The 14,618-nt window shown below is 36.8% G+C and overlaps 1 long non-coding RNA gene across 1 annotated transcript; it reads left to right on the top strand.

Moving 5' to 3' along the window:
* Positions 1–315: 315 nt before the first annotated feature.
* On the top strand, positions 316–3,097 carry LOC134532982 (uncharacterized). The gene is made up of 2 exons (XR_010075228.1): positions 316–823; positions 1,464–3,097. It is a non-coding gene; the product is annotated as an uncharacterized LOC134532982 (long non-coding RNA).
* Positions 3,098–14,618: the final 11,521 nt, after the last annotated feature.

The raw sequence follows: 14,618 nt of genomic DNA, 5'->3' as shown, positions 1-14,618 counted from the left end.
GCCTCGTGGAAACACGTCTCTCTCGAGCCGAGGTCGCTGTTCGACACCTGATCGTTGCAGCAGCTTGCGGCGGGGTCACGTCGTCAAGCATTTAAAAAAAAAAAAAAAAAAAAATCTTTCATACCTACATATATGGTCCGAAAAAAATACTGTCCTGAAACTCCCTGGGGTCTAATAGCGGTAAGTAGTAGCCCGCAAGTGCAGAGCTAGCTGGTGAGATGCTACCAGTGGGCGCATCGTTTAATGGCAGCCAACTCGGGCGAACCAACCATCCAGGTTTGTTTAAATATGGGCCAGCTAGAAGCAGGGGGTGGCAACTCTAATAGGCCATTATGTACCCAGATACTATTTTTAATCTGCACAACAGATAGCGCTAGTAGATTGACCTAGTTCTTTTGTAAATTCATAGGTAGCGTTAGTGTTCATAATCAAATGTCAATTGAATGTTTATAAGAAACTAAATTTATGCAATAAATACTAATAATGCAATAAATATAGTGTAATATTAATTTATTTTGATTTCAAAAACAGTTGATTTGTAAAAATTGTTTTTTTTTTTGCAGTAATATTCGTTTACAGATTGATTTGAGCATTATAGTCGCTCTTTTTTTTTTCGGTTTGTAGTAGATTTTGGTCGAGTGAAAGATGGATTTTACAATGGAGTTTGATTTATCATTTTGAATTATTTTCCTATATGATTGTGAATTAAGAAGCCGATGAAGATGCCTGTGAATACACATCAATGTTTTGTGTCTTCGTGCAGGAACAGTATTACTGTTAATCCTGATGTGACAACATTCAGATTTCCATGAAGCCGAAGCAAGTGAGTACTGATGTTTATATTAAAAAAATTACAATAAGTGGTTTAACATGTTAAGGGTTAGGCATTTATGTTAAGGCTTATTATACAGGATTTATAGAGCGATATTATCGAGACCTGAATTTGCGCACATAATAATTTTGTAATTACGTAGTATAATCATTTATTTATTTTTAATAACCCACACACACACATATATATACACATACATATATATATATACATACACACACATATGTATACACATATATATACATATACCCATTTGGGGATAGTATGGGCTTAGTAAAATTACCATAAATCAGTAATTTAAATGTAATGATTTGTGATATGAACCCTAAAAATCGTTTTGTGTTACTGAATTTATATTATTTATACAATATGTGATTCAATGAAAATTAATATATCGTAATTAAGAGAAACCCACCAAATTTATTACACTCTACAGCACTTTAATAATAAAACATTACCTCTGAAATATATACGTTCATTGAGTGGTAATGCTAAACTAAATACACATAATTAAATACATGTATGTTTATACCTTATATTTATAGTATGCTACATGCTAGCTAATAATCTGGAAATACTGATTTAAGTATGTACTAGCTCACACTATAAAATTTTTTTGTTTTGTTTCCAGGTTATTGAAGTGGATTGCTGCAATTGGCTATGACCTTGATGCCAGTAATGCTGAAACATTTAAAACTAAATATGTATGTTCCGAACATTTTGATATTGGAGCTTTCACTACATGTGACTGCATCAAATTGAATCGTGGTGCTGCTACAACATATTTTAATTCTGTGGACAGTGAAGTATGGATCTATTGTTATAATTTATTATGTCTAGAATGCTGCCAAATATAGGTGAAATGTTTATGTTACATAACATAACTTGTAAGATCTACTTGTGCAGATATATATTTTCACCTGCCTCTAAGGTCCTTTGTTATTCACAGGTAGCATTTACATGTGATGAAGCAGTATTTAACATTATTGGTCAACATGCAGTCCATCATTACAACCTTTGTACAGGCGCATACAAACATATATGTGTGGGGTATTTCACACTTTTTATTTGATGTTAAAGATTGGTATGGTGACCGGGATACTTTTTTTTATTAAACCTCCTACACAGTTCTCTACTGTTTCCCTTATCTGTTGCCTTAACATTTTTTTTCCGATCAGTCCAATTCCTTGAATCACATTGCAAAAAAAGTCACAATACATGGGATTGGGCCACTCTCTTCAAAGAATTGTAATTCGAGTTTAAACATAGCAAGGCTGACCATAAATTGTAGAGGAAAATTTAAAATGTTGATCTTCAACATATTTATAACCTATGCTCATGTGATGTATATACAGCTAGTTAGAAAGTAAGTTGTAGTATAGTATGCAATTGAACCTTCAATAAGTTCTACATCCACACTTAAAAACTTATTTTACTTGATGTTTTATGTTCAATAACTATTCAGTATAAAGGTTTTTTTTTACATTATAAACTACAAAAGTATTCCGATTTGTAAATGTAATGAAATTCCACTGAGCCCTCTACCTTTTTTTTAACTACCATTTCTGCCGTGTGGCCTTTTTTTTCTTACTTTTGTGTTCATTATAAGTTACAACCACTCATTTGATTTATTGTGTTAAATTAAATGATATTTAAAATTGGATGTCACTTCATAAGAACATTCAGGATTACCTGTATTCACAGCGCACAATTATACAAAAGTTTTTTATGTATGTAAAAGTGTTTTACGTAAGCCAGTGGACACATACATGTATTGAGTAACATGAGAAAATTGAAATATCTTAAATAAAATTAAAAGGTTACAAGCTTTTATATACATGCAGCTCCCAAAAAAGTCTGCATACTAAAAAATAACACATGCTTTTAAATGAATTCTTACCATCTTATAAACTAGTAGTATTTTGTTATTTGATTTCAAATGAATTGTTTTTGGTTAATTTATTTGACTGTAGGGATTAAATATCATTTGTAGAATAAAGTGTGAAAAGTAGTATTGATCAATTTAACTGTAAGTACTAAATATGTGTTACATTTCTTGTAAGTTAAAATTGTTCAGGTATTATAAATTAGCTGAAAAAAGCAAACTCATGACTAGAATAAATTGTACTGTTAGGTATGTTTCGAAGAAAGACTACCTGTTGCAGTCGTTACCATGTGTATGTACCACATTTTTATTGTCATTATAACTGCCATAATTTTGTACAAATAAATCACTTAATACATAAAATATGGTTATGGAAATTCTCAGTTGAGTTTGTTAATGGATATAGGCCAACAAAAGGGGTATAAATGGGGAAGATTTTTTGAAAAACATTTAAATCACTTCAACTCCCATAACATGAAACATATCACATCTGTTTGAACATATTATAACTTAAAGGAGTATTACCAAAAATTTTGTCTACATACTTGAATATGACCAGCCATAACTGTTAAGGGGTGGGAAAAAACAAGGGTTTGAGGACAAAAAACTCCTAACTATCTTAGTAGGCACACCATAGAATCTGTTCAAATTTGTTGTCAATTTTAAAAAATTTTATAACCACCTGATAACCACCAAGGGTGCTGTGGGTAAAATAATGAGGGGTTAATGGACAAACAAATATTCTTAATTACTCTATTAAGTTAACTATAAAATCTATAACAATTATTGCAATTCTTCTAAAACTTGTATAAAACTTTGATCTGAAACAATTTTTTTAGGATTAACCAGTGCTGCAAGAAGTTGAAAATACCAGTGGGTGGAAATTTAAAAAAATAATAATAAAACTTCTGTACAGTGTACACTATCGCATCCATTCTTATTTATTTAAAACTTTCTAAATATCTTTTGAAACTTTAATGTAACCAAACATTACTGCAATGAGTGAAAATAATATATTCAGAGACAAAAAATGATAACTTTAATTATTGCACTTGCTCTCTGTATGCTGACTGCATTGCTAAAATGCACATAGACCTCCAATTAAATTAATAAAATAAAGTATTCTGCAAAATGTTGATAGCGAAACAATTAAAATTGTGCCAATCTCACCTGTGTACATGAAAATCTATATTATGCTTCAAATAGGCTATTTTATAAACCAGAAAATGAAATTACCTATTTAGGACTTTCCATTACCCTTAGCATTCCTTTACTGCATCTTATTTTTTTGTTCAGTTATAATTAAATTTTGGTATCTTCTTGTTATACGTGGGTAATTGTTCCTTATCATGTACTCAAGTTTAAGCCTTGATCCTGTATGATTGATCCTGTGGTACATGATGCTTGCTGTCTTAATTTAGTACATCAAAGATCCTGGACATAACAAAAATATTACAATAAAAATAATTTTAGGAAGTAAAAAAAAAATTACTTTCAGATTTTTATTTGATGTGATAATACCATCAGAATTCATTGTTACATCACCCCATTATTGTATCCAGGATCTTTCTATGTACTAAATTAAAACAGCAAGCATCATGTACCACAGGATCAATATATTCAGGATCATGCCATTAGGATCAAGGGATAGGCTTGGATACGCTGTGCGGAACATTTACCCACATTGTGTTTAAATATAAATTGTTTCATCTTGTGGGTGAAGAGAAAGAAGGTATCCTCAGTCCAATTCTTTCATCTACTCCATAGTACATATGTTTCTAAGAGCTATACAGTTGGTTTTAGATTTATTTAGCAGTAGTTAGCTTCAAACCAGAAATTATATTAGGTCTTTACAGCATTATTTATACTATTTTCCTTCACAAAAATTTATGAACCATCAGAAAAGTGTGGTGTGCTACCTTGTGTAATGTGAGAAAGCTGGTATACTTGAAACACGAGTGGGCCAAGGAAACTCATTCTGAGAACTATATATGATTTTATTTGTACACTTTAAAGTTGTGTAAGTGAGATACAATTACTAGGTCTTTTACTTTACTTTTGATCTTGAAATAACAACTTTTGAAGAAAATATTTATGATTTATGAGGTCTAAAGGTTTAGACTTAACACAAAAATAATTCATGCTGAATTTTAACTCAAAATTTCAAGGCTTGACTAGTAAACTTTAATATTGTATTTACTGTTGACTTTTTGTAAGTCACAATGTCATTTTTTTAATGTAAATTTTGAATGCAACAATATACAATATTATTCTTAAAAGTGAATTAGATAATAGGGTCATTCAAATATAAACCGGAATATTTTTATACAGATTTATTGGTGATATACGAAAACTACAAGTGGAATGCCTTTTTTTTCTACATAGTTTCCTTAAGCATATATACTTCCCCCCCCCCTCCCATTTTTGATCCCTTCATGAAAAGAAGACTGGTGCTCCAGCAGCCAACTGCACATGTACTGTTTGACTGCAGCATTGTCTTCAAATCATTACCCTCCTAATGCCTCTTTCAGTGGACCAAACATACAGCCTGAATATTGCCTTCATTGATGCTGGTTGCCGGATGCAATATGTGGCATCGATTTCCCACTTTCAAAACTTATGGCCCAATGGAACACTTGTGCATGCCTAGGTATCTCCTCCCCATTCTCCCGCCACCGATTCCCCAGCGGACTGCACCACTCAAGTCGCTACTTGAGTCGAAAGAACAAAATTCTGTGGACAGTGAAGGATGGATGTATTGAACTTTAAAAATAGCCTTTTTAGTGTTGTTTCAACCTTGCCATATTATGGTTTACATAGTTGTGTGAGATGCACTATGTACACAAAACTTAGTTTTTTAGTTTATTTAAATTGTGAAATCATCAAATGTTATATTCATGTTCCTTTTTTTTTTCTTGGGTTATGTTTGTAACTTTGACTCTTTTTGTTTATTCATCCCGCTAGGTTAAATGGGTTTTTAATGATTTTCCATTTGAAAAAGAAAAATGTAGTGCCCAAACGTGACTTGAAAGAATTGAGTTACCACCTGATCGTGTCTGTGATAACTAAGGAGAATTTTAATTAGCAGATCTCATTTAGTCCAAAGTTTAAATTTAAAAAAAAAAATGAACAGTTTTTTAAACACAGGATCACTTTCAGCACATTGAAATTGTATCGAGCATCCTGCAAATAAGATTATGAAACAAATTCAAAAGGCTATTATTATTATTAATATTATTATTATACGACGGAAAATAGCCAGTTCGATAGCTCGAAACACGTTGCTAATCGATTTGTATTATACATATCGATTTATATCGTTAACGCACTTTCGATCACGGTATTTCATTTGTAGATTCATAGATGGCAGCGTAATCGGCGATTGTTTGTAGGTACAGAAAAACAGCGTTGAGTTTCCGGTCTTTATGATATATGGTCGTTGGCTAGAAGCACTAGTGGGGCAGTTAACCCTACCGGCTAGGAGCGCATAGGTAGCTGTTAGCTTGGCTCTTGCGGGCTACTAGTGGCGGGAACCACGGAGAGGTCGCTACTTGCTAACTATGACAAGAGATTCATACTTACTCCCGCCGGCAACAGCTCCGACACCTCAAACGACAAGTCACCTTCCCCGAAGGGTCAGGCCCACTAATGCAATTCTGTGCGTGCACAGAAAAAAAAAAAATTTTATATGTAGTCAGTTGAGCCAGTGGTTGTGAACGATGGGCCGAGTTTTCCGTGTTTTGGCGTTTCTGGCGTGATCGCCCGAACGCCAGGTAAAGACGTTCATCTAGTTCACGTCAAATAAAAAAAAAGCAACAGCAACAGCAATTTTGTTAAATTATTTGATTTATTTCATCCCGTTCAGCGCGATGGAAATTCATGAAACGAACCCCCTGGCGGCTGTAGTCCAAAATACAGCCTAGCCACATGCTCATTCCACCCAAGGTACAAAATACTGAGAGTTGTTTTTTATCCGCGGGACACGTAAAGGGACTCGGGACAAGGGACGTGTTGTAACAGGGTCAAGTGCACCAATCAGAGACTCCTGCGGCTCTCCCTCAGAGACTGTTAATAGCCGCTGGTTGCTGTCCGCTCGCCAGCAGCGCGATCACCTGAGATCCCGCGTGGCCGCGTGCCAGGCGGCGACCTTCCTTCACAGTCTGGCGCGCAGAACAGGGAGGTACAGAAGTGCGACTCTTAAGGGGCCCGCCTCGTCAGGGGTGTGTGTGTGTTAGTCAGGCGGGATGATAGGCGCGACGCTCGCTGGTGCTTCCAGCGCGGTATAGCCTCTAAGCGCAAGTCTCTGAACTGGCGCGCATTCGTCTCGTCGTCACAGGATAACTGTGAAATTTGAGCGGTGACCGTAACATTATATGGCGGAGAAATGAAGATAAAGGTGTTATGCAAGCCCCTCAAGTGCTTTCAAGAATCTGTACTGATTGTTTTATGCCTAAATATTACTCTGAAAACACGCGTTTTAGGCATTTTAACGCTTCTAAAAATACAGTTTAAAAACTTAATCCGAAATTAAAAGTACTTTTCGGCCCTCAGCGAACTCTTAAATGCTATTCGTAAGCAGACCCCACTCGGATATCTTGAGTAGTTTTGAAATCGCGTTGTTTTTCCTGAAGCTCTGCTCACCGTATGTGTGCCCAGGTAGGCGGGCCCCTTATTAGTGGAGACTGAAACCATGTTTCGCCGCGACACGCGACGCTATCTGTTCGGTGAGCCCATAACTACCAGAAAATAAAACGGTATAGAGGTTCTAGTACAAAGTTTTTGACGTGACAATGTCTAATAAATCGATGAACGCCGGCTGCACGCACGAAAAAGTGTCCAGTTACGCACATTGTCCCGTTACGCTCATTGTACGCTTGCGCCGCATCTATCTCTCTTCCACTCGATTGGAACAACCAACGATTTGACTTTTTAGAGGCACATTAAACTTGAAACACTCCAATTCGTTTTCTACTTTTCCTATCATCGTCCTATCCTTAACAGAATAACACAGATTGGAAGAAGTTTAATAGCAAACATGTATAAAAGTTATAGTTAAAATAATCTCTTCGTTAAAGTAATAAACATATTTGAATTAATGAGTGCAAATAAAAGTAAATTTATCAATTAAATTGTAGATTTCATTTCACTCCTTCTTTGTATCCATACAAAAAAGTGATAATTCAATAAAAACGATTCAATTTTATTCATAAAAGTACGCAATCATTTAATCAATTTTTGTTATGACGTTGTCACGTTAAACTATCGTCCGTAAAGCGACTTTACAGACAACCAATTTTTTTGTTTGTAATGTTAATTTATCTACTTGACGACTTATTACTTAGTAAAAGTGATTTAAACTGTGTGAAGCACACTGTAATAAAAAGGTCATGATACTTATAAATGAGTAGGAGATGCAAAAATTTTCTGGTTTGCCACACCAAAAAAAAATGTAGCTACAAAAATGGAGTGAATTAATTTTCACTGGTTTGTTCGCCTGATAATAGCTTTACTTCTTACAATAAATGAAGCTATGTTAGCAATATATCATGAAAGCCACCATTTAGTGGACGGGCCCAAAACTGCTTCAAAAACTGGGTCTCAGTTTCGGCAATTACAGTTTCTCCCCCCACGCCGCGCTCTGCAGTTCACCTGGCTCACACCGTCGCCACGAAGCTAACCAGGCACACGGTGTGGAAACGACATGGAACTAGTTTAATGAATCGGCTTAGGTGTTCTTTTAAATTATTCACACAACGGGGAATTTGGATTCAATTCAATTTCTTGGACATACGCCATTGCATTTTTGCACTGTCTTGTCATGAAAAAAAAAAAACAAAATTCAAGAACTGAAATAAAGAAATAAAAATGAAAACATAAACCCACAGAGAACAAGCATAAATCAGCTATGTCAAACGGATGAACCCAAAGATGTACCTGAACAGATTTGATTTGAACATTTGTATGTTACCTTTGTCGTAAAAAAAAAAAAATCATTTCTAGGTTCCCATCCGTAAAACCACAAAAGTTTGATTTTTACAGAACTCCTAAAAACCTGAGACTCCCAAGGTTTTATCCATTTACGAATGATATCTTAAAATTAGTTTTACGGGGAAAAAACCTACATACGGACGGTTAATTCAAAAACTGTATGTAACACACGATTACACGCTTTCAATTAATGTGTGTAATGAGTAGCGCGTGAATGTAGGCCTTGATGACTTTCATGTTGTTTCACTGGGTGACGACGTCACCAGGAGTGCCAGCGAGGTGACCACACAAGATGGCGGCCGTGTGCGCAGGAGGCGGCGCGACGCGTCTCCGGGCGGACAGAGGGCAGACTGACGGGTGAGAGAGAGTGCGGGAGAGGGGAGGAGGAAGACTTGTGATCACGTAACTTAAAACAGCCTGGCCTTGTCCTTGGTTCCCACAGATACAGTACGCGGCGATACGAAGAGGAGAGGGGAAGGAGAGGGGAAGAGAGATGGTGGTGTAGGGACAGGGGGAGGAGATACGTGGAAGATTCCCCGTCTCAAGGCCAGCCCGGTGTAACCCGGCGGCCAGGCGCGCATCTTGTGCACGGCCTAATTCCGGCGGGGCGCAGGTGTGTGCCAGGCGCCCAGCGGGCACTTTGCAGAAATACGCGCTCCGTTCCGGCTTCTTGCCCCGAGCTCCAAGGGCGCAGCGCCGCGACTCGAATAGTTCCGTCCGAGGGGATTCGTCGCTCCCTTTAATTAGTCCAAGGAACACTGCCGTACAACCTCTCCTTCGTCGAGCGTTTCATCATCTAAGTACTCAACTAGTCAAGGGCAAAAATCTGCAGGATTCGCAATATTCAAGATATATGTACACTGACCAGTATTTCTGTGGTGTGTTTGTGTTTTTTTTTTTTCAATATTTATAAATTTTTAATAATTATTAATGTCAATTTATAAGAATAAAAAAATTTATAATAGTGAAATTATTTTTGAAATCGTCCCTTTAATTTTCGAGAACTGCTTACAAACGAACATTTTCTATTACATATATTAGGAGATATGGACAACAGTATGATACACTTTTGTACTTTATGCCAGAACAAAATGTACTTAGTAGCATAAAACTGTTTTTCTTTATAATCAATATTAATAAACTTTGAAAATATAAAACTGCTCTTTGTGACGGTCCTAAGGCGCAGATAGACGCGGAGGGCTGGTGTGTCGCCGAAAGGCATGCAGAGGACCGGTTATTTTTTCTTTAACATTGTTGGAAGAATAAACATCTTTGGAAAAATTTATGGACTGCAGAAGATAAGAAGACACAAAATCCTTAACAAACCAAGCTCAGTGACAATGGAAGAACCCCCGCCGCAATAGAGTGTTTCTCACGTAAATATCTTGACGGTTTTCACGTCGACGAAATCGAACCGTCTGTTAACCAGTTTGAGCAGTCGGCATGGTTAGAGCCGTATATTCAGCTCAACACGAATAAGCGTAAAGCAGCAGCCAACGAATTTGAGAAGGAGTTCTTTAAGTTGGCTGTGAACTCTATCTTCGGGAAATTGATGGAGAGCAAGAGGCGGAGGTTCAAAATGGAGTTGGTGTGTTCCGAGAAGCGGTTCAAGAAACTGGTGTCTCGTCCATCCTTCAAGGACCGCACAATGTACGAACCGAACTTGTCTCTAGTCCACCTGAACCATGAGACCATAATTTTCGATAAGCCAATCTATGCCGGACTGGCCGTACTAGATCTTTCAATGACTCTCATGTACGACTTCCACTACAATAGGCTACCGTGAAACCAAGATACCATGACAATATTCATCTGGCGTACATGGATACAGACAGTTTCGTCTACGAGATCCAGACACAGGACTTCTACCATGATCTCAAAGTCGACCCTAAGTTCATGTCTGAATTCGACACCAGCTGCTACCCTTCCGACCACTCTTGCTTCTCCCCGTCAACAAAAATATTGTTGGCAAGTTTAAGGATGAGTGTGCGGGGGGGAAGTAATGCAGGAGTTTGTCAGTCTGCGGGCCAAACTCTATGGCTACAAGTGCGGTGACAAAGTTGAGAAGAAGGCCAAGGGCATCCAGCGCTGTGTGGTCAAAAACTGTGTAACATTCGGTGACTACCTGGATGCTCTACAGGACCACCGCACAAGGAGGGCAGGTGTTAGAGCCATACGGTCGGGGAAGCATGTGCTGTATAGTGAATACAGCAATGAGCTGGCCATAACGTGGGAGGACGACAAACTGTTAATCTGCTAAGACGGCATTCGCACGATCCCCCACGGCTATATCGGAGATTACGAATAATTTTTTTTTCTGTAAATAGTTTGGCAGTTTGGTTGTTGTTTCCATTTGTTGTATAGTTTAATTTTTTTTGCATTCTTGCAGTTTTCATTGTATAGTTTACATTTTCTATTGTATATGTTCAGTTTTTGTTGTATAGTTTCCGTTTTTTGTATAATTTCCATGTTTTGCTGTATAGTTTCAATTTTTGTTTTATAGTTTCCGTTTTTGTTGTATAGTTTCTGTTTCTGTTTTATAGTTTCCATTTTTGTTGTATAGTTTCCGTTTTTTGCTATATGGTTTCAGTTTTTGTTGTATAGTTTTGTTTGATGTGTATGAATTTTTCTTTTATTGAGAATTTTGTTTTTGTAGCGTCCGAGCTTATTTAAATAAATATGATCATACCTACATACTGCTTATTATTTTTAATATAGAACCTTTATTCCTCAAGTTAATCATATTAAAAAGAGTGAAATTATATGCAAACATTAAAATATCTGCTTCCATGCAGCTTTAAAACACGAGTACGCAAACACGGACTTGTGAGGACTCTGAAAAATTTCTGGTCCGCTAAGATGGAGTTACAAAATTATCATTATTAAAACCATCGCATCCACAACGATAGTATTGATGACATATATTTTAGTTAAAACCTATAAATGATTATGTTATGATGGTCACAGCAATTAAATGACTAGATTTTTCTGATTTTTAGTCTATAAGGTTCATAATACATTATTTAATGTTGGTATGTTATAGAAAATATAACTTACATACACTGATGTACTTTAGAAACCTATACCCGATAATGACAGATGAAATCAAAATGGCGGTCTCCGCTTAAAAAGATGGCTGCCTCCAGCAGACAACGATGGTATAATTATGTTATAATTTAATTAAGTAATTTTTAATTGTTCTAATATTTTTAATATCAAAGTAACAAAAATTGCAACGTATAGGAGTGGGGGGCTCGATGATGGCATCATAACGAAAAGTGCAACATACAGGAGTGAGGATCTCGATGACGAAGTCATCATTTTTTTAAATATATTGTTATTTCATTAAAATCTAATTATAAATAAAGATTTTCAAGATGGCGGATGTGGTCATAAATAAAAATGGCGGAATGTTCTAGAAAAACATATTCTAGAAAAACAAAATGGTGGAATGTTCTAGAAAACAAAATGGCCGCCAGGTTCAAAAGTCAAGGTCAAATCCAAGATGGTCGCCGGAAGTGATGAAATCCAAGATGGCCGCCTCGAATCCCTGAATCCCCCGCCCCCAGCCGCTGTCCAGAACATACTATAATTACCTACTATTGCAGCTAAACCTCGTTATCCTGACTAACTGGGACCAAAGGCGAAACGGAAAATCTAAAATCCGGATATTCCGAGTAGTATGGGTAAGAAGGAAAACGAAATGCTTAAAAAGCACACTTACCGTTTAATGCGGTAAAAAACTAAGTATTGTTACAAAAAAACATAGTATAAGTGACATATATATATATAAACTTTTTATGTCATTTCTTAACAAACACTTTCTTCTGTTTCAAACTCTTATGACGTAAACGCTCCAAGTACGCCATGATGATTGACAGCTGGTGCGCTCGGCTGTGAACTGGCATAAGGGCAACTATGAAATTTGAGCTGTGACCGTAACATTAACATGGCAGAGAAATGAAGATAAAGGTGTAACGCAAGTCCCTTCAAGTGTTTTTAAAAAATCTGTACCGGTTTTTAATGCTTAAAATTTACACCGAAAACACGCCCTTTTAGCCAGTTTCACCGTTCTAAAAAAAAAACAATACAAAAACTTATTCCGGGAACAAAACTACTTTTCGGCCCTCAGCGAATTCTTAAATGCTTTTCGTAAACAGTCCCCACTTGGATATCTTTCAAATCGCGTGGTTTTTCTGAAGCTCTGTAACAGCGTATGTGTGTCCAGGAAAACGGGTCGTCCGATTCAAAACTGCCGACACTCCTCCTAACTTCTTGGAATTGTGTTGCTGAATGCGAAACTGTCTTAATATGTAAATATTTAGTATGTACTGTAAAATAAAAAATAAAAAGTAGTATCTATAAGGTAGGGAGACGCCATATTTCCTTGTCATCTTCTCGCAGGCTTAGCCAGAAAGGGCTGCGGTAGAGCCCCTCCGAGAAAGCACGCAGACAGGTTGGAAAAAAAAAAACTCAGAATGTGTAGTTTTTTTTCCCCCCCTTCCGAGACGCGGGTAAAAACCAGTAACTCGATATCGTACCTTTACCGTGGAAGCGCGGGCCCGCGCGGTGACGTAGCATTTCCCAGGGATCCGCGCGAGTTTTGAAGGTCACCTCGCTGAAGGTCAGTTCCCCTCCGTCTGCGACGACCGAGAACCTACAATGTTACACAGAAGAAAAAAAAAACATTTTCTGAACTTTCACAAAAGATTCCTTTGGAAACCAGTTACCAAGAAATAGTTTCTGATACCACAAGTAATATATTGTAACATTGTACAGCACATTATTGAAATACGTTTACAGGGACGTCGGAAAGGGGGGGGGGGGGGCAGCAGGGGCGAGTCGCCCTCGTGCTGTTATGCATGGGGGGGGGGGGGGGGGGCGAGAGAAGCATTTCGCCCCCTTCCTTTTCCCAGAATAAATGTTTGGTCCTAGTAGTATTTTTCTCAACCAGTAGTTACAAACGTTGCATTGGTGATCACATTGATTAGAAAATCAAATTTATGATGGTCAATATACTGTAAAATGATTGAAAATTCCTAGATGGTATTTTATTTAAATTGTACTACTGTACATCTACTGTCAGAGTAGTATTTAATAAATACTACGTCATCAAATTCTTGGAATGGTATATTTAATATTTTGTTTCGGAAACCCATTAAATAGCACAATTTGGCATCTAAAATTCCAAATTCCCGGACCCCCCGCTCTAGCACTGAGGTAAATGTGATACATCTTTTCGCCATCCCCCCCCCCCCCAACTCATGAAAACGTTACGACGACCCTGTACGTTTATCGATTATCGAGTTAATACTAAGTTGTTTTTTTTCTTCCGAAAATTGGCGCAAAATTCTATATTTTAATTTGATGTTTCATTCGAACATAATACATTTTAAAACCCCGGGAAAGATTATTAAATAATCAATAATTTGACTCTATGTGGTTTTATTATGCTTATTAATGAGCGCAGTTAATATAGGATAGTTATTCAGGGAACTGTTTACAAACAACTTCAACTGTTGGCGGTAATGGGAGAACACAAGGCATAAATGCCCGGGGTAAGAATCCGAACCCCGTATTACTGCGAACACTATTTTGTTGTGAAACATTTGTTTTCATGTAAAAGTACTTATTTACAAATATATCTAATTTTAAATGAATATTTATGTTCCGTTTATAAAATAAAAATTACAATGTATAAATGGTTGTGTAAATGATACTCTGAGAAATCGTAATGATGTAGGGACCAAGTTTCCGTAACCACAACACTTGCAGACTTTTAAAATAAGGGCAATTTTCTAATGGACATAGCCAAGTTTATAACAGGTAGTCTTTTCAATCTAGGCCGAACCCCTATGCCTATGTATATTCAAGACTTTTTCGACAGCTCATTGGTCTATAAAAATACCACAT

The sequence above is a fragment of the Bacillus rossius genome, chromosome 6 (genome assembly GCF_032445375.1).
Source record: "Bacillus rossius redtenbacheri isolate Brsri chromosome 6, Brsri_v3, whole genome shotgun sequence".
NCBI classification, from domain to species: domain Eukaryota; kingdom Metazoa; phylum Arthropoda; class Insecta; order Phasmatodea; family Bacillidae; genus Bacillus; species Bacillus rossius.
This window is presented reverse-complemented; position numbering and strand designations above follow the sequence as displayed.